This window comes from Tenrec ecaudatus, chromosome 2 (genome assembly GCF_050624435.1).
Source record: "Tenrec ecaudatus isolate mTenEca1 chromosome 2, mTenEca1.hap1, whole genome shotgun sequence".
Taxonomy (NCBI): domain Eukaryota; kingdom Metazoa; phylum Chordata; class Mammalia; order Afrosoricida; family Tenrecidae; genus Tenrec; species Tenrec ecaudatus.
Window position 1 is genome coordinate 280,978,828 of NC_134531.1, and position 21,208 is coordinate 281,000,035.

The 21,208-nt window shown below is 44.7% G+C and overlaps 1 protein-coding gene across 3 annotated transcripts in view; it reads left to right on the forward strand.

Annotated features, from left to right (window-relative positions):
- Positions 1 to 21,208, forward strand: part of B4GALT4 (beta-1,4-galactosyltransferase 4) — a 92,892-nt gene that overhangs the window by 15,253 nt on the left and 56,431 nt on the right. For 2 of the 3 annotated variants that reach the window (XM_075542480.1, XM_075542483.1), the window contains one exon: positions 18,254 to 18,504. The exons of the other annotated variant lie outside the window; for it this stretch is intronic. The gene's annotated coding sequence lies outside the window, so the exon portion shown is untranslated. Of the gene's footprint in view, positions 1 to 18,253; positions 18,505 to 21,208 lie in introns of those variants that run through there. 3 annotated transcript variants of the gene reach the window in all.

Consider the following 21,208-nt stretch of genomic DNA (forward strand, 5'->3'; position numbering starts at 1 on the left):
AGCAAGGCCCGCCTCTCTCTCTCTCTCTCTGGTGATCAGACCAGCATGCGCCTGCCTTAGCTAGTTCTCTGCCTTGACTTGTGAGCTACACTACCCATGGGACAGCCAACCTGTGGATTGTGTCACTAGCGCTTGAGGTTCCTTTGAGACCTGCTTTGCCATGCCATGCTGCTGGTGTGTACATTGCTTGAGCTTGAGGCTGTTGGATACTGTCATCTTGCATTACTTGAGTTCTATATCCCGTGCAGGCCTGCTTCATTCATTAAGCTCTGAGCTGCTGACTGCCCAGTGACCTGCCCTGCTGTTTGCTGCCTGTGGGCAGACTGCCTGCATTGCCCGAGGGAAAACTCCGCTGTCTGCTTCCTTGACCTTGGACCCTGCAGCCCTAGTGAGTTGAGTTGAAGGACTTCCAGTATATTAACTGTGCCACAAAAGTGAGTTGAACTGAGCCCTCTGTATTGTTGTATGGACTAATTAGCTGTTATATTCCTTCATGCTGTATAAAAATAGCTATCATCTATCTATCTATCTATCTATCTATCTATCTATCTATCTATCTATCTATCTATCTTCTATCTAATCATAAGTGTCCTGGTTTTGTTTCTCTAGAGAACCCTGCCTAATGCAGAAGCATTGTATATTTTAGTTCCTTTCCAGTTCCTGAAGTAGCAAAACTGCATTGGTCAGGATAAACAAACAAACAAACAAACAACAACGCTGGGACACCCTGTCCTGCCATGCCAATTCTCCAGCTGAGAATGTGATTCACTTGCTTCACCACCCGTTAGGTATTTTGGGGGGGAGGGGGGAAAGGACTGATGGTGGGTGAAGAGTGATAAAGAAAAAGAATTGATTATAAAGAAATGAAATCTCATTCACTTTTTATAATGAAATGACATTAATTGGTGCCCTTGCCTGCAAATTCAGAACTTCAGTTTCGTTTGTTTGTTTTTTAAATACTAGATGTATTTTAGGTATGTTAGGTAGCCAGACAGGGCCACGGGGATGTCGGTCCTATGCCTGCACAGGCCCCCTACAAGTTGTTGGGAAGAAAAATCAAGCAAGAATTAGCTACTCATAAAGACTTTAACTGGGCATGTGCCAATTCAAGTCCCCTGAGCCAGGTGGGTGTTACACTTGGGTGGCCCAAACTAGGGCCAGGTGGTCTTAATTCAGCCAATGGGGTCAACCAATACCTTTGACATGCTTGCCCAGCCAGAGGTTTAAAATAAACTGGTGCCGGGAAAGCGGTCTCTTTTTGACCCCCGTTCCTGGTCTGTGGCAGGTAAGAGCAGATTCTTTCCTCTCGTTTGACCCGGCTCCTGTGCCCGCTCAACCGTGCCTCGGTCTCTGGCCTCAGTTCACCACGTGTGGGTACAGTCCCACAAGGTTGCCGTGTTCAGTGCAGGACCCAGCGTGGCCTGTGAGCCGTTTGGTACGCTTCCCTGACATAGCGTGCACTCTTTTCAGACTGTAAAACCTGAATCTTCTCCTGTCCTTTATAAAAACCCACTTGGATTACACACCAGGCTTTGGCATGAATTCTTTCTCGTGCAAAGTCAAGAACCGAGGTATGACCCACCTGAGAATCGTATCAGAAAGATTAAGGTGTAAGATGATTTACAGTTTCTAAGATGGGGGTGAGTATAGGCTGACTATGAGTCAGAATCAACTTGATGGCAAAGAGTTTTAAGGAGAGAAAAAAAATAAAACAGTCATTTTCTACACAACAAGGATCATGTCCCGGCTTTCAGAAGGAAATGCCCTTTGATAGTCTAACAGGCAACATGAGGTTAGGGCTAGAGGTGAAATGGAGTCATTCATTGGCCTCTTCTTCCCCCACTGATATCTGAGTTATACTTTAATATCTTTATATTGAAATCTTGTTCCGAAGCAAGAAGCTGGGAGATCGTCTGCGTTTTCCAGAATGCCTTCCAAACCTAGTGGCATCTGATCTGAAAAGCACAGTGGGGTAGATGAACTGAGTCTGCTGTTGGCCCCCAAACGAACAGACCAGGCAGCACAAAACGCCCTTGTCCCACTTCACCCGGGCACTGGCCGCTGCCCAACGGCAGCGGGGAGACTTCCTTCCTAGAGTGTAGAGAAGAGACTTCACAAGGCCAGAGGGAGGGCCAAGGGCCGTGGGTGGAATCTCTGTTACTGACATCTGAATCTGCACAGGGTTGCCCTGTCAGTCCAAAACTGGGGCCCTGTGGCTTGGGGGCCACTACTTTGTCCCCTAGAGGGAAAGATGGCCGGAGGCTGGTCCTGGGAACAGCATCCCCAGAAGCCTGGGGTCTATCCGGAGGACCCAATGGGGAGTTCTCTCAGCAATCGGGTTTGGGGTGATGTCTCTTGCCCTCACCATCGCATCTCTGAAACTCCCACACCTTGGGTAGCAAAGCCTGAATCCCTCGTATGATACAGAGTTCTCAGGACAGGATGACCTGGCCTTTTGCCCTGATTCAAGAACCTTGTGCCTCTGTGGTTCTGAGCTCTGGTTCCGAATTCAGGAGCAAGAGGTTTTCATGGGCGGGTGGGGCTCTGTCCCCGCCCTGTTCATTGTGTTCCCTTGTTTCCTGTCTCCTGCCTGTAACCCTTTACCAATCTGCCAGGCGCCTTTTAACACAAAAGGGAGGAGATGGGGGAAGGGAGTGTTGAGGAAAAACATCCCTATTAATAGCCCTCTTGAACAAAATTGTTTTCCCAACACACAGTTTGTTGTTAGGCCTTGACGCTCTGTAATGACCTCCATGTCTCCTCCCCTTTCTTTCTGGCCCTGGTCTCGGGTTTTGCTTTCCCTCCGCAGGCCTCTGTGTGGGAGGAAGATGGTGTGGAGGTACTTGGTGTCAGTTTAGGTCCCCACAGCTTTCACCACATGACAGTTAGCCAGGGGGTCAGGTCCACCTGGTGTCCATTCTTGCTACTTCGGTTCCAATTTGTACATGAGCATTAATCGAAGGAAAATGTGTTTACATGTGTCTCTATGATCAGTACATTAGCTAGCCAGGATAGGGGTAAACGGGGTCGGCTCTCCCCTGCCGCTCACTCTCTGGCCTCAGGTCACCACATGTGGGCTCGCAGTCCCGCGAGGTTGGCCGTGTTCAGTTGTGAGCCCCAGTGAGGCGTGCACGTTTGGCAGGCTTCCCTATAATAGCGTGGACTCTTGAGACTGTAACACCCGAGATTTTCCTGTCCTTTACTAAAACCCACTTGCATTGAAAGCAGGTTTGGGCGTGAATTCTGTCTCGTGCAAAGCCAAGAGCCGAGGGATGACCCACTCGAGAAACCTAGCAAGTGGATGGCTGCAGGCAAGTTCTTTCCGTCACATACCTGTCTCACTCTTGTTTGGGAACCTTCTAAAAAAAGGTACTTTAAAAAAAAAACATTTTATTAGGGGCTCATACAAGTCTTATCACAATCCATACATATACATACATCAATTGTATAAAGCACATTCCCTGCCCCGATCATTGTCAAAGCATTTGCTCTCCACTTAAGCCCTTTGCATCAGATCCTCTTTTTTTTCCCCCCTCCCTCCCCACTCCCCTCTCCCAAAAAGGGTACTTTTTGTGTCATGGGAAAAAACCCATTTTGAGGTCAGGGTTGATATAAGACTTTTCACAAAACTCAAGTGGACTCTTCCCAAATCATAGAAGTTTTGCTACAAGTTTATGAAAACGGTGCCCAGCATAAAACTATAGTTTTCAGATGGAGCAAGTTTTAAGGAAGATCAGGAAGACCTCACCGAGGTGTCTAGCCAGGGGAAGACTGTCAATTCTGAGAAAGGAAGAAACGATGATGGAAGTCTCAAATTGGTGGGGGACAGACTTCTGTAGACTTACTATTGAGGTGTTAGCTACTGGAGGTGGGACTTCACATGGGTCTGAATTTTCCATTTTCAGCTCACATCTATCCAGGCCTCAGCTGGACGAGAGACAAAATGATTGTATGAAGACCAGCTATCTCTTTCCATCAATCTTTAGCAAGATCCAAACCAAGGAAGATGATTTGATGGAGAAAACCATATCTGGGGATGAGTCATGGATTTAGCAATATGATACAGCGAGCAAGGTCTAAACAAAACGGGTGCCTCCTGAGGGCGTCTGCCGGACCAGTTCAATTCAGAGCAAGGCCTTTCAGAACATTATGGTGACTGCCTTTTGAGGTTCCAAAGGTCTAATCTTGATAGGTTTTCCCAAGATGATCCTAATGGCTTATTTGGAAGAAGTTGAAAGAAAATGGAAAACTATACAGGTGATAAAAAGGCCAGAAAATTCATGTTGTAAGGTTCCCCGCCCAACACCTGGTGCCTGCTCAGTTTTTGAGGGTAACAAGGCTGTCCTAGGAAAATTTCATTGGACAACCTGACTCCATCCACCCAACAGCCTTGGTCATGCTCCTTCGTGTTTCTTTGTGTTTCTCAAAGACCATTTAAAAGGAACACAATTCGAATTCCTTTAGGGTGCCCAAACTGTCGGATTGACATGGTGGTGTAAATTGAAGCGTGCAGGGTTCCCCAGGGAAGGATTTGTTGTTTCTAGGTGCCGTTGCAGTTGGTCCCAACTCATAGCGACCCCATGCACAATAGAGCAAGACAGAAGGGTAGAGAGACGGACACACTGCCTTCAGGCATATATAGACCTAGGTGGAGGACATGTCAAAATACAATAGCTTCACATGTTGGAGGTTTTGTTTGATGACGCTTTCTACAATCACACGGCAATACTTTTTGATGAACCCTTATATTTGGCTCTGATACTTTTTGTTCCACGTGTATGTTTGTTTGATAAGAGGAAAATGAGAATCCTACGTAGGTATTTTCTCTTCCCTGCATCATTTAGTCTCTTTAAGGTCATTTTCTTATTTCCCTCTTCCCGCCCCCATGTCGAACACGTAAGACCTTAAGCTACTTTATTGTCATAGCTCTATTTATATTATGTTTCCATGCCTGGAAAAATGTTCGGAGAAGGAGACATCAGCTCTTGTTAAGAAATAATTTCCTTGAGGAGCTGATACCAAGGGCTCAAGTAGAAAGAAAATGTTTTGAGAATGATGATGGCAACAAATGTACAAATGTGCTGGACACAGTGGATGGATGGATGGATTGTGATAAGACTTGTACGAGCCCCCAGGAAAATAATTATTTAAAAAAGGAATTTTCTAACATGTAAGGTCTTTGAAACCTTTTCTTTCGTGGATACTTGGGAAGTAGTTTGATCATGGCGTTCATGGTTTTCATCTGCCCGACCCTAGGATGTGCTGCTGTTCTTATCTAGGGGCGCCACATGCAGAAATTTATTTGGGGCCAGCAGTATATAGATACAAGTACCACAAAAACGATCAACATTGGCAAGCGAAACAATATATTCCACTTTTTAAATTGTGGTCAAAAGTATCCACACTAAAACCGTCACCAATTTAATGAATTCTAAATGTGTATTTCAGAGATTTTATTTTCTTCGTGTTATACAGCCCTGATTATCCTTTGCCACATGATTCCACTCACAGAAACTCAGTGCCGCCTAAGCCACAACTCTCGTTCCCTCCCCTCCAACCCTATTCCTGGTAACCACTACGAAGCATTTTGTGTATATTTACCTATTCCATATAAGTGAGATCATCTAGCGTTTGTCCTTTTATAGCATGCATTTCACCGGAGATAATGTTTTCAAGGTTCATCCTTGCTGTGGCATGTAACAGGACTTCATTGCTTTATTTTTTTAAAACATTTTATTAGGGGCTCATACAACTTTTATCACAATCCATACATATACATACATCGATTGTATAAAGCACATCCGCACATTCCCTGCCCCAATCATTCTCAAAGCATTTGCTCTCCACTTAAGCAGGACTTCATTGCTTTGTGTGGCTCAATCCTATTCCATTGCACATATATACTACATTTTGTTTATCCATTCATTTGTGATGGGCATTGTCTTGGAAGAAGGACAGCCAGCATGCGCTTTAGAGGCAAGGACGGCTACCCTTCCTCTCACATACTTTGGACCTGTTGTCGGGAGAGACCAATCCCTGGAGAAGGACCTCATAGAGTAGAGGGGTAGGAGAAAAAGGAAGACCCTAGACAGATGGATTTTTCCCCCATTTTTACTACATAGTATTTAATTCTTCACCAAACCTGTGATGGATGAATGTATTCAGACTCACAGCGAGCTATAGGACCGCGTAGAAGAGCCCCATTGGGTTTCCAAGGCAGTTATCTTTATGGAAGCAGACTGCCACTTCCCTGTCATTGTCGCTCTCCTGCAGAGCAGCCAGTGGGCAGGGGTTAAGTCCAGAGCTTAACCCCTGCACCTCCTGGGCTCCTTTTAATTCACCACACTGACTCTGAAACAAGCTAGTCAAATACAAGCCTCATTTGCTTAGTCACTCCTTAAAAGTAAAACATGCATAATTAGTTTGATCTCTTGGGAGCCTCTCCTGATTTCAGGAGACCTGATTATGCATAGCAACCGCAGGCTTCTCCTCCAACTCTAGGCCTTTAAAATCTCCTTCAAGTTGGTCCTTGTGGACTGGATGGAGGGCAATGAGTTTGGTTGTGGTTTTCAAGTGGTGAGCCACCTCAGGTGCCTTTACAAACATTTTCACATAACACGAGCACTCCTGGATTTGCTTTGAAAAGAATCCCTCCCAGAGACCCAGCGGCCACTTTCCCCTGAAGCCCAGGTTTCCCACATTCTACCCCATTAAGAAACCACACCAAAGGGTGGGTCCTGATTCTTCCTATAGGAAATATGACTAACATAGTTAGGAAGCAGAAATAGCCCCTCATTCTAAACTGGAAACATTACTCTCATGATCACATTGGTAACAGTTTAACCTAAAAAAAAAAAAAAGCCTTTCTTCTTGCTAGAGCCCAGAAAAGATCTGTGTCTCTAGTTGGTCGCTGGTATTTTGCAAATAATTGGGACTTTATGCAAATCGATGCCCATTTTACCAGTGACTTCCAAAGGAGACTTAAAGCCACAAACAGACAAAGAAACAAACTGATTGCCATCGAATTTATTCACCCATAGGGACCCTGAGGTCGGAGCCCTGATGACCTAGTAGTTGCATTGGGGGCTGGGAACTCCAAGAGCAGCAGTTAGACACCACCAGCTGCTCCATGGGTAAAAGAGGAGGCTTTCTACTCTGTGGGAAAGGACATCATGCTTGTGACGTAGTGGGGCAGCCAAAGGGAAGACCTTCGACCAGATAGGTTGACGCCGTGGCTGCATTGAAATGTAGGGACAATTGTGCGGATGGCACAGGATGGGAGGAGTCCCCTTCTGTTGTGCATAGGGTCGCTGTGAGTCTGAACAGGCTCAAGGGCACCTAACACCAACGCCAACAGCGACTTCAGTGAAGAGTTACAGTCTCAAATCCACCTGGGCTATTCTTTCACGCATGGTTCATCTATGGATGGCCATTCTTCTACAATAAGGTTGCTATGAGGCAGAAAGGGGATCTATGAGGATAGCTGTAAAAAATAACCAGGGTTTCACCTGATTGTAGAGAATGAGGGCCTTTTTCTCACTTCTCTCCATCTTTGGAAGACAGTTCTTGGGTGTCCAAAGAAGGAAAGCTCTCTGAACCACTGTAATAGGCTTGCACCCCCACTGGCTGTCTCTTGGGCTCGGCTCCTCTGCACACTCCCTTCTCATACCTTTACAAAGGGTTTGATGGAGAATTTGTCTTTTTGCAAAGGAACCCTAGTGGTGGTGTGGGCTGGGTGCTGGGCTGCTGAACTCAGGGCCAGCAGTTCAAACTCACCAGTCACTGTGCAGGAGAAAGATGAGGCTGTCTGCTTGCATAAAGATTTACAGGCCTGGAAACCCTATGTGGGTCTCTAGGAGTTGGAATCACTAGATGATAGTGGGCTCTCCCTTCTATAACTTAGAACCCGAGGCTGGAGTTTTTAAGACAGTCTGCGAACTCTATTAATACTCAACGCTTGGTTAAGCTAGTTACCAGTGTAGCTTCAGTAATGGGAGACACTGGGTTCAGGGAAGTCAATGGAAAGACACTATCCACGCCTCTATGGCACGCTCACTTTCCTGGCCAGAAAACTAGAATGACAGCACCTGCAGTCTTCCCAGGGGACACAGTGGGATCTGGGAGGCTGGGTGTGATAGTTATATAGTCTGATGTCAATTTGAGGATTAAGAGTGTGGGGGTGCCCCTCCCCTGAAAAGAATTTGTTCCAAAGGACAACATTGACTCTGCAGCTATGGGAGATGGACATATTTGATCAGAGCACACGGGAGCAGATGAAGGGGCAGGAGGAGAGAGTGGAGCACAGCCTGGCCCACCAGGCCGTGATGATGATGTTCCTGAGTAGAGCAGCCAGTCCACAGAGAGAACAACATGGCTGGCGCTACTATGAGACATGATGCCCCTCAGTGACTAAGGGCGATACAGGGGACAGCACCGGAGACACAGTGTGGGAATTGCACCTGACACCTGATCCCACCACACCGAGGCAAATCACTGGGGGAGTGCAGTGGAACAGCAAGGGAATGGAGTGGCAAGGTCCCCAGGGAATGCTGAAAGTGGACTTTGGGGCCAGGGCGTGGTGCCCCAACAGACTGGACTGGAAAACGCTCCTAAGGGCCAGCAAACGATCCCTGAACTAACTACAAGCTTTTCTCTTGTGAACTGTTTTGTTCTGTTCTTTTTCAGTGGTTTGTTTTTGTTGTTTTGTTGTCTGGTTGTATACTGTTGCTTTGTTTTCCTCTGTCTAGTTTTCGTGCATGTTAGTGACTCCACAGGTCTGTCTGAATAGGACAGGCTGGATGAACTATCTGGAGGAAAAACAACGGGACCGACAGTTCCGGGGGGACTTGGGGTGGGGGGGTGGGGGGGTAAGGAAGTGGTGTTAACAAACCCAGGGACAAGGGAAAAACATGGGACCCCAAATGGTAGAGAAGGGGGAGTGGCAGGCCTGGTGGGAAATGATCAAGGGTAAGGTTGCTTAGAGAAGAGGTATACTCTAGCCCAGGTGGCGATGAAGCATGGTAGTAGGGCAGGAGGAAGGTCAAGAGAGATGGAGGAAAGAGCTAGGAGTCAAAGGGCATTCATGGAGGTCTAGACAAAGACATGTACATACAAATATATATAGGAGGATGGGGAAATAGATCTATGTGTCTATATTTATAGGTCAAGTATTAAGGTGGCGGAAGGACCTTGGGCCTCTACTCAAACACTCCCTCAATGCATGAATACCTTCTTTTATTAAATTGGAACTCTATGATGCTCACTCTCCCAACACAACGGCTGGAGCCAAAGTGGGTGAACAAGTAAATGTGGTGAAGAAAGCTGATGGTGCCCGGCTATCAAAAGAGATAGTGACTGGGGTCTTAAAGGCTTGAAGATAAACAAGCGGCCATCTAACTCAGAAGCAACAAAGTCCACATGGAAGAACACACCAGCCTGTGTGATCGAGTGGTCCCAAAGGGATCAGTTACCAGGCATCAAAGAACAAAAAATCATATCATTGACTGCACACCTCCATGATAGGATCGCTGAAGACAAATGGGTGCATAAGCAAATGTGGTGAAGAAAGCTGATGGTGCCCGGCTATCAAAAGAGATAGTGTCTGGGGTCTTAAAGGCTTGAAGGTGAACAAGTGGCCATCTAGCTCAGAAGCAAATAAGCCCACAGAGAAGAAGCACACCGGCCAGTGCGATCACGAGGTGCCCAAGGGACCAGGTTTAAGGCTTCATGCAAAAAAAAGATATAAGTGTGTGTATGTATGTGTATATATGTGTATATGTATATATGTATGTGTATATATGTATATATGTATCATATTAAATGAAGGGGGAAGTGCAGAGTGGAGACCCAAGGCCCAAGTGTCGGCCAATGGCGATCCCCTCATAGAAGGGTTTAGGAGAGGAGATGGGTTAATTAGGGTGTGAGGTAGTATCGATGAAGAACACAGCTTTCCCCCAGATCCTGGATGCTTCCTCCCCCCAACTACCATGATCTGAATTCTACTTTGCAGGGCTGGATAGGACAGAGGCTGTACACTGGTACATATGAGGGTTGGAGGTACAGGGAATCCAGGGTGGATGATACCTTCAGGACCAAGGGTGTGAGGGACGATGCTGGGAGAGTGGAGGGTGAGTGGTTTGGAAAGGGGGAACTGATTACAAGGATTCACATGTGACCTCTTCCCTGGGAGAGGGACAGCAGAGAAGGGGGGAAGGGAGACTCCGGATAGGGCAAGATATGACAAAATAACGATGTATAAATTACCAAGGGCATATGAGGGAGGGGGGAATGGGGAGGGAGGGGGAAAAAAAAAGAGGACCTGATGCAAGAGGCTTAAGTGGAGAGCAAATGCCTTGAGAATGATTGGGGCAGGGAATGTATGGATGTGCTTTATACAATTGATGTATGTATATGTATGGATTGTGGTAAGAGTTGTTTGAGTCCCTAATAAAATGTAAAAGAAGAAAAGAGAAAAAAATGATTAGGGCAAAGACTGTACAGATGTGCTTTATACAATTGATGTATGTATATGTATGAACTGTGAAAAGAATTGTATGAGCCCCAATAAATTGTTAAAATTAAAAAAAAAGAGTATGGGGGTGTAGTCTAGCCTGTCAATCGGGATATAGCCAATGAGGCCTTGGTGTGGGCATGGCCTTCTCCTGAGGATTCTGGGAACTCCTGTATTTCCTCCTTGGAGGTAGGAGACACACTCTCTCTTGGCTCACTCTTTGTGAGAAATTCCTAAGAAGAAGACATATGGTGAGAGGCTGATGGAACCAGACCTCTGGAACCGGAGAAGCCATGTGGAGACCCCTGTCAGTGCTGAGATGCTTACAACGCCACTGGATCCACAAGATTTCCCACCTACTGGCCTGTGATCTTCCTGCATTTGGCATCGTTGCATGTGTTTCATGAGTCCAAAGAAGACTTTATAGATTGGTATCGGACATACGGCTAATATCAGACTTGATCTGGAATGGGCTGGGATGTTTTCTTAATATTCAATTGCTCTTGTATATAAAACTCTTTCTTAGACACATATGAGTGTCCATGAATTTGTCTCTGCAGTCTACCGAGACTAACACCCTGGGCATCTTTTCTCACCGGCTTTCATGTTTTGCAGGACTGGTTCTTGGGGTGGCGGTGGGGCTCAGAGAAAGGGTGGATAGCAGGATGGGAGCACTAACGTAGGAGTGCCGGGTAGGGGAGAGGACTGTGAGAACCAGACTAGCATTTCTGGCACTGAGAGAGGGAGGTGAGACCAGGACTTGTTTAGGAAGTGGAAAACGGTCCAGGTGGCTGGGTGTGGGAGAGATTGGTGCATATCAAGAATGTGCTGAAGGATGAGCAGGAGAAAACCACATGTGCTATGCCAGCTAAGTCCCTCAGGGCGGGGGGCAGATCTCTCCTTTGCTTCTTCCTCTAGGGAGAGTTGGAAATACTTTCTGATTATGTGCCTGACTTACTTGGGGGTCAAAACGTGACTTCATCAATCCCATAATTTGTTGTGAAGCCTAAATATGAAATCAGATGGTCTAGTAAGGGGATTTAATTTAATATATTATCTGCATCTTTATAGACACACACATAATAGACATTGAGCCAATGCAGACTCATAACGACCCCCGGTGGGTTTTCCAGACTGTAACTGGTTACGGGAGTAGAAAGCAAAGTCTTTCTCCTCCAGGGCTGCTGTTGGTTTCGATCTGCAGACCATGTGGATCACAGCCTAAGTGGTAACCACTACACCACTAGGGCTCAGAAACCCCCCGGGCACACAGACCCTGTTTTATAGGGTAACTGAGTCAGAATCTACATGTTCACAATGAATCGTCAAGTGTCCAGGGAAGGCTCCCCAGTAATCATTGACATTTGAGGTGTGGGTTTGCCATCTAGTGGGCATCTTTGAGTGTGTCTGTATGATAGCTAAAAATACACACAGATTGTGCATGCGCGTGTGTGCGCTCGCACACCGTTTCCATGATGGCTTTTAATCATTCTCTCAACCCTGACACTTCGATACAACCCTGACAAATGGTACTTTTGACACCCACCCACCCCAGTTTGTGAAAATGCCTCAGTTTATGAATGTAAGCGACACGAGGATATTTTTAGACGTGTGTGTGTGCTCTTACTTAAACAGTGGGAAATAATAGACTCATATGGAAGGCTGACACTTTCACTGCTCCACGTTTGCCTTCATCTCCTCGTGGGAGTTACTCATCTGGAAAAGAAGCTGGAAGGGTGGATCACCGCTCAGAGGCATTGGATCTGCCCCTCGTAGATCCTGAGGAAACATGTTTCCTCCCCCTTTCTTCTCTGCATGCCCTCTCCCCTAAATGCTGTTTCTTATTCATAATGTCAACAACTCCATATTCATTTCTTGTGTGAGACACTGCTCATGTGTGGGAAGGACTTTGCTGGCTCAGGACACAGAAGGATGAATAAACTCGATTCGTATCTGTGAGATGTTTAGAGGAGAGAGCCTTACACGTTCACAGCTGGAAGTTGGCCGGTTACGTCGCCAGTGTTCATTTGGGATCGATTTTTTTGAAGTTAGAACTTGGCATGCCTCTATCGATAATATTTCAATGATGGTAGTCTTCCCCCCCCTAAAGGAAGCACTTACATCATCCCTAATCCATCTTTAGAATCCGCTGGTGAAACAATGCTGCAGAGAATTACCTATCAACACTTGCCTCTCTCCTCGTGATAAGGAATGAAATGGAGAGAGGTAGGAGATTTGGGAGAAAGGTGGGGCTTTCCACTCTCGGGAAGAGTTGCGGCCTCAGAAGCTCCCAGGGGCACACAGACCTTGCCCTATCGGGTCGCTCTGAGTCTGCATGAAGTCAATGGGCGTGAGTGTGGATGTGCTGGGCCAGGTGGTGTAAGATCGTGAGAGAGGGTCAGGGAACTGAAGACTTTACCAGGCTTTGTTGTGTTTTATGAAAGGAATCCACCGTTGATGTTTTCTTGACGTTGCAGCCAAGGTCTAAATTGCTTTTCTGTTGCTTTGGGATGTGGGTTGGTGTTTCTTTGGGAAATAATACCATGCAGAAATTTAGCATCATCTGGAAAACATAAATGTTCATATTATAACATTTTAAAAAATAGATGTATTTTATTTTCCTTATGTGCCTTTAATCTAGAAGTTATATAAAAGTAAAATGATGGAACTCTATAAGGAAAATAAGTTATAAAGGCAATATATGTACTTGTTTAAAAAACAACCAAAAGTTATAGATTGGTCCTAAATATTAAAAAAGGAAACTAGTTTACTGCTTCATTCTCCAAACACCTCCTTCCACCCCTCCCCGTCTTGACACCCGTTGTTTCCTTTTAAACGTGTTGGCAGTGAGTGTAATTATAAGCTCCACTCTTTCTTGACTTATCTACTCTCTCGCTCACTGTCCTTGAGTCCATGCCCACTCATACTGACTTGCCCCTGTGAGTTTCTGAGATTGTAACTCTTTTTTGTTTTTTAAAATAATTTTACTGGGGACTCTTATAGCTCGTAGAACATCCCATCCATCCATTGTGTCAAGCACATTTGTACATATGGTGCCATCAGCCTTTTCAAAACCTTTTCATTCCACTTGAGCCCTTGGCATCAGTTCCTCATTTCTCTCTCCACCTCTCCCACCCACCCACCCTCATCAACCCTTGATAAATGATAAATTATTATTATTTTCTTATCCTACACCCTCCTCTGTCTCCTTTCACCCATGTTTCTGCTGTTCATCCCCCCGGGGAGCATGGGGGTGGTGGTGCTGTTGACATATTGATCATGTGGTCGGTTCCCTCTTTCCCCCTCCACCTTCCCCTTACCTTCATGGTATTGCTACTCCTATTATTAGTCCTGAGGGGTTTATATGTCCTGGATTCCCTGTGTCTAGAGCTCTTATCTGTACCAGCTCTGGCACATGCTCTTGTCTAGCAGGATTTGTCGGGTAGAAATGGGGTCATGGTAGTGGGGGGGAGGGGAGGAAACATTAAAGAACTAGAGGGATGTTGTATGTTTCATTGGTGTTATCCTGCACCCTGGCTGGCTCATCCTTTTCTTTCTTTCTTTTTGTTTTTAGGAGCAGCTGGTGGTTTTGAACTGCAGACCTTGCGGTTAGCAGCCCAATGCATAACCACTACACCACCAGGGTGCTCAGTTCATCCCTTTCTTATGATCCTTCTGTGAAGGGAGTTCCAGTTGTCTACAGATGGGCTTTGGGTCTCCACTTCACACCCCCCTCATTTGCATCAATACGATTATTTATTTTGGGTCTTCTGATGCCTGATACCTGATTTTCTTGACACCTCGTGATCACACAGGCTGGTGTGCTTCTTACATGTGGGCTTTGTTGCTTCCCAGTTAGATGGCTGCTTGTTTGCATTCAAGCCTTTAAGACCCCAGATGCTACATCTTTTAATAGGTGGGCACCATCCGCTTTCTTCACCACATTTGCTTATGCACATATTTTGTCTTCAGCAATCATGTTGGGAAGGTGAGCATCACAGAATGCCAGATTATTAGAACAAAGTGTTCTTGTATTGAGGGAGTACTTCCCCAATGTCCATCTGCTACCTTAATACTTAACATATAAACCTATATCCCAATCATTTTATATATAAATATATTAACATATGTATGTACCTGTATTCATACCTCTATAAATGTCCTTTGCCTCCTAGTTCTTTCCTCTATTTCCTTTTACTTTCCTCTTGTCCCACTATCATGTCTGACCTTTATTCAGTTTTCAGTAGTTCCTCTCAGCTATATTGTCCTTGATTAAACCCCACCAGGCATCTTCTGCCCTCCTCGCCATCGATTTTAGATCACTTGTTCTCTTGTCCCTGGGTTTGTTGGCTCCCCACTCTCTTTTCCCCACCTCCCCCTCTCCCAGATCTGCCTCCCTCCCCATTCAACTTTCGCTTCCATTGCTTTCTCCTCAGGATTGTTTATCCTTCCTATTTTACATAGATAGACCTGGGGGCGGGGAGAGCCTATAGATATTTCCAAGTCCATCTATGTAGATAGTTCAAGTCTGTCTGTTGACCTTTATGAATTCTGATCGAGCCCAATGAGGTGCCAAGCTCTGCCCCTGAAGTCTATTTTGGGGACTCCTTAAGGACTTCATTGCTTTGCTCCCCTTGCTGTTCTGCTCACTTCCCTTTTTTCAGCCTGGTGTTGGTGGAGGTAGACCTGGTACAGTTCCCTCACTGAGCCTTATGGGTCAGTGAGGGCATGGCGTGTCTCATGATGGCGCTGCTCCAGCAGGAATATTGTCCTTGGGGCTTGGTGGGCCAGGATGCGGTTTTCTCTTCTCTTTCTCTCTTTCCCTCTTCTTTTGCTCCCTTGTGTGTTCTGAGCAGACCCGCCCCTCTCCCCAGCTCTTCTTCAGTGCTGTTCTCTGTAGTGAATTCTTCGGGGAGGGGGGTCCACATTGCTGCGATTGAGGCCAGCCCGCAGACCTCTCTGTTGGTTCACTGCTTCATGCCTCATCTTCCTCCAGCTGAGTGGCTGGTGGTTTCAAACTTCCAACTTGTGGCTCACAGCCCAACACGTTACCGCTATGCCTACTGGGCAGTATTAAATAAATAGCATCCCCAATCTACTTTTCAAGAGCCTGTTAGCATCATGACCCCAATCCTGCCTTTCACTACAGGCTAGGCTAGAGCATATATACTGGTACAGATAAGAGCTCACTACATACAGAAGCCAAGTCAGATAAACCCCTCGGGAACAGAAATGGGAGTAGTGATACCCAGTCGGTAGGAGGAAGGTGGGGAGAAGAGGGGGAGAGACACCTCGGGGTAAAGGAGACAGCAGTTGGTTTAAGATATGAAATAAATAATAATTTATAATTTATCAAGGGGTCATGAGGGTTGGGGGAGGGACAGTAAATAGAGAAATTATAGAAAGTAAATGTTTAGAAAATGGTGGTGGCAACATATGTACCAATATGCTTGATCCAATTGATTTATGGATTTTTAGAAGAACTGTAAGAGCCCCCAGTAAAGTGATTTAAAAAAAAGGGGGGGTGCTTTACTGCAGCTATTTATGATTTAAAGTTTATATGAAAAATAAAAGAAGTGTTACTTGGGGGAAAAGAATGATAAAAGAAGTACACAAAACTAGATTGTGTTATAAGAGTTTAAAGATATTAATGAAAAATACTAAATAATGACGGATAAAAAACAATGAAACTATTGTTAAAAAAAAAAAAAAAAGAACCCTACTAGCATAGTTCGAAATCACCAGCCATATCAGGGGAGACAGATAAACCTTTCTACTCCTGTAAAGAGCTACAGTGTCTGGAACTCAGGAGCAGTTCTACTGTGTCCTGCCTGGCGGAATCAACTCCAGGGCAGCCAGAATCTCTTCTTCACCTTCCCTGACGACCTCTCCCCCTCCCATCTCCCTATCTCCTGACTGACTTATGACTTCCCTCTCTTTACATCCACGATATAAAAGGTTGAGAACATTTGCATTTTGTTTTGTAAGTATGGTAATTTTCCGCGTTTTGCCTATCAGCTCCGGTAATAAAAATCAATAAATGTACATAAATACAAATGGCAAGTAACAGATGACTTTTATATTTTATTTACATAGTATTGCAGTATTAATGACATGTAAGGGCCCGGTAGTGTCGTGGCTAAGTCTGCAGTATGGAACTACAACTGCTCCGAAGGAAAAAGACAGGATTTTACTTCCACCGAGAGTTACAGTCTCAGAATCTCACAGGGGCCGATCTACCTTGTTCTACAGGGTCATTATGAGTCAGCAGTAAGTTGAGTTTGTTTGGTATATTAAATTTATACTGATGTGAACTTGACTCAGAAACCAGGAAACTAATCAAAAACCTCTTTGCCTGTCCTATTCAAAGGAGACCGAAGGCAGCAGTGAAGTCCAGTGGATCCTCCTTTCTGATACTGCACAACTTGTTCAAATCCTATTACATTGTCAAATAGTTCCCAGGTGTATTTGACCTACCGCCCCCTTTCCAGAAAAAGAATTACTCAGCACCCTATGCAGATTAAAAACCTTTATATTGTGACCCATAATCTGGGATAAAGTGTAGTGTAGGGATCTGCCCTTCACAGCAGCACCCCAGGGTTCTAGCGCCCCCCACTGGGCAATATAACCCACTTAAGGAAACACTGCAGTATAGTATGCTTCATATTCCACATTGCCTACTTTAAAAAATATCATGGGGGGGGGCTTTTACAGCTCTTATCACAATACATGTGTCCATTGTGTCAAGCACATTTGTACATAAGTTACCATCCTCATTTTCAAAACTTTTTAAAAATCATTTTTTGAGGCTCATACAACTCTTATCACAATCCATCCATCCATACATAATGTCAAGCACATTTGTACATCTGTTTCCATCATCATTCTCAAAATATTTTCTTTCTACTTGAGCCCTTGGTATCAGTTCCTCTTTTTCCCCTCCCTCCCCTACTCTCCCACCTTCGTGACCCCTTGATAAATGATAAATTATTATTTTTTCATATCTTACACCATCTGCTGTTCCCTTCACCCACGTTTCTGTTATTCGTGACCCTCCGGGGGTGGTGTGTGTGTGTGTGTGTGTGTGTATGTGTGTGTTATACGTTGAACATTGTGATCAGTTCACCCTTTCTCCCCTTCTTCCCCCACCTTCCCCTTCACCTCATGGTAGTGCTACTCCCATGACTGTTACTGGGGTGTTTATTTGTCCTAGATTCCATGTGTGGAAGGCTCTTATCTGTACCCGTGTGCACACTCTGGTCTAGCTGGGTTTGTAAGGCAGAACTGGGGTCATGATAGTAGTGGGGAGGAACCATTAAAGAACTAGAGGAATGTTTTGTCTTTAGTTGGTGATATGAAGGCACATTGCCTATTTAAAAAACAAACTTTATTTCAACATAATTATGTTTACAGAAGTATACTCATGCCTTTAAAACAAGTTTTAAAAAATTTCATATATTAGATTTTATAATCATGTTTCCTTTTATTGGCATATTCTTTCTTCACTACAACATTAACATTTTAAGCTACTTAATTACACACTTAAAAATTTTTATTTACCTGTGAAGACCACACACACTACACAATTTAAAAAGAACTAACAAATAAAACCAATTAAACAATGAAAAAAACACAGACCTTTCAATGGTCAGTCTAAAAGTACTGCTACAAAACATGAGAAACCTTTGTTAAACAAAAATATCAAAATGTGAAGCTATTGTTTCTCAACATTTCTTTCTTTAGGTCTATATACTTCTGAAGGTGATGTTCCCATTTCTTTGACCCTTTGCAAGATCGAAGGAGAATTGATGTACTTGAACTACAGTGCTGGCAAAGAATATTGAAAGTACCGTGGACAACCAGAAGATTGAACAGATCTGTTTTAGAAGAAGCATGGTCACAATGCTCCTTAAAGGAATGGATAGCGAGACTTTGTTTCACGTACTTTGGACACATCAACAAAGACAAGTCCCTGGAAAAGGTCATCATGTTTGGTAAGGTAGAAAGTCAGCGTAGTCTTGTAGCAAATCTCAGTCGTACTGATTTACGAACAAATAAAAATTCAGCTTTTAGGAGACTCTCTTTTAATCATGGCCTAAGAGAGCTGACCAGGAGCGTTGGTGGCACAGGGGATTATGTGTTGGGCTGTGAATCCCAAACCTGGCAGTTCTAAAGCACCAGCCATGTTTTGGAGGGAGAAAGACAAGGTTTTCTCATCCCACAAAGAGCTCCCTCTCAGGAACCTACAAAGGTTCCTGCTCTGTCCTGTGGTGTCACTGAGTCACCATCAATGTAAAGACAACGAGTTTGGTGTTTGGGAGTGGATCTAAAGGATCTTAGATGGGCCATTTTGGTCAAGATTGAGTTGAAAATCAGTTTATTTATTTTAAAAAATCATTTTATTAGGGACTCATACAACTCTTATCACAATCCATATATACATCAATTGTGTAAAACACATTTGTACATTCGTTGCCCTCATCATTCTCAAAACATTTGCTCTCCACCCAAGCCCCTGGCATCAGGTCCTCATTTTCTCCCCTCCCTCCCTTCTCCCCCCTCCCTCATGAACCCTTGATAATTTATAAATTATTATTTTGTCATATCTTGCTCTGTCCCACGCCTCCCTTCCCCCACTTTTCTTTTGTATGTCCCCCAGGAAGGAGGTCACATGTAGATCCCTGAAATAGGCTCCCCCTTTCCAACCCACCCTCCCTATGCCCTCCTAGTATCGCCACTCACACCACTGGTCCTGAGGGGATCATCCGCCCTGACTTCCCTGTGTTTCTAGTTCCCATCTGTACCAGTGTACATCCTCTGGTCTAGTCAGACCTACAAGGTAGGATTCGGATCATGACAGTGGGAGGGGGGGAGGAAGCATTTAGGAACTAGAGGAAAGTTGCATTTTTCATCGTTGCTACATCACACCCTGACTGCCTTGTCTCCTCCCCAAGACCCTTCTGTAAGGGGATGTCCAGTGGCCCACAAATAGGCTTTGTTAAAATACTATTTTATATCCCACCCAGAAGTTGGGAGGAAATACAACTTGATAAATAAAATGGATTGTATGATATGTGAATTGTAAGCCAATAATATGGTTGGGAAAAGCCATGGTATTATCCCTCAAACATATCCAAACCTCAATTCCTAATGAAGTAAATGTGAAGCCTCTGTGTCTGAGAGCTTAGTCTTTAACAAATTAATCTTTGATCCCTGGTGGTGTAGTGACTTCTTGTTGGGCTGTGATCCGCATGGTCAGCAGTTCAAAACCACTAGCAGCTCCTCAGGATAAAGACTGAAATTCCTACTCCCTTAAACAGTCACAGTCTCAAAAATCCACGAGCAGGGGTCGAGACGAGTCAGCATTGACTCATGGCAGTGAGTGAGTTTGAACTCCTCAGAGCACTACACTGCAATTCAAGATGTATAGACAGGATAGAAACATCCTTAGAGGTGGCACTAACTGGCTGAAACCAAGACGTACACAAGAATGACTATAACATTGATATAAAAATACATTTAATCCATTAATGAAAGCAAAGTTCAGAAATAGCACAGCAAGTCCATACAGGTTTAACCTCTTTTTGTCACGTAGTGAGTTTTGAATTGCTTTCCGTTTGTAGTAGATAGAATGCCTTGTGTGTATTTGGTGTAGAAACCTCTAGCACTTACGGGGGACAGCATTTGACACACACTGTGGGAATTGCACCCAATCTGACCCCACCACACCGAGGCAAAACACTAAGGGAGTGCAACAGAACAGCAAGGGGAGCAGAGCAATGAAGTCCCCAGGGAGTACCAAAAATAGACTGTATGTGTGGCCAGGGCATGGCACTCCATCAGACGGAAAACACTCCTAAAGTTCAACAAACAGACCTTCAACTATTTACCGGCTTTTCTTTGTGTGTGTGTATGTGTGTTGGGCTTTGTTGTTGTTGTTTTGTTGCTTTGTTTTGCTTTGTTGTTTTGTGCATATTATTGTCTCTGCATGTCTATTGAGATAAGATAGGTAGGATAAACAACCTGGAGGAGAAAACAACGGGATGACAATTCCTGGGGACACGGAAGAGGGGGAGGTGGGGGAAAGAAAATGGGTTTAACAAACCCAGGGACAAGGAAACAACAAGTGATCTAAAATCAATGGCAAGGAGGGTGTAGAAGGCCTGGTAGGGCTTGATCAAGGGCAATTTAACCAAGAGGAATTACTGAAACCCAAATGAAGGTTGAACATGATAGTGGGACAAGAGGAAAGTAAAAGGAAATAGAGGAAAGAACTAGGAGGCAAAGGGCATTAATAGCGATCTAAATACATATGTAGATATATTTATATTTGACAATGGGGACTTAGATCTATGTACTTATATGTTAAGTATTCAGGTAGCAGATGGACATTGGGCCTTGACTCAAGTACTCCTGCAATGCAAGAACTCTTTGTTCTAATAATCTGGCATTCTGTGATGCTCACCTTCCTGACATGATCGCTGAAGACAAAATGGGTACATAAGCAAATGGGGTGAAGAAAGCTGATGGTGCCCTGCTATCAAAAGATATAGCATCTGGGGTCTTAAAGGCTTAAAGATATTCAAGTGGCCATCTAGCTGAGAATCAACAAAGCCCACATGGAAGAATCACACCAGCCTGTGTGATCATGAGTTGTTGATGTAATCTGGTCGCAGGCATCTAAGACCCAGAATGAAA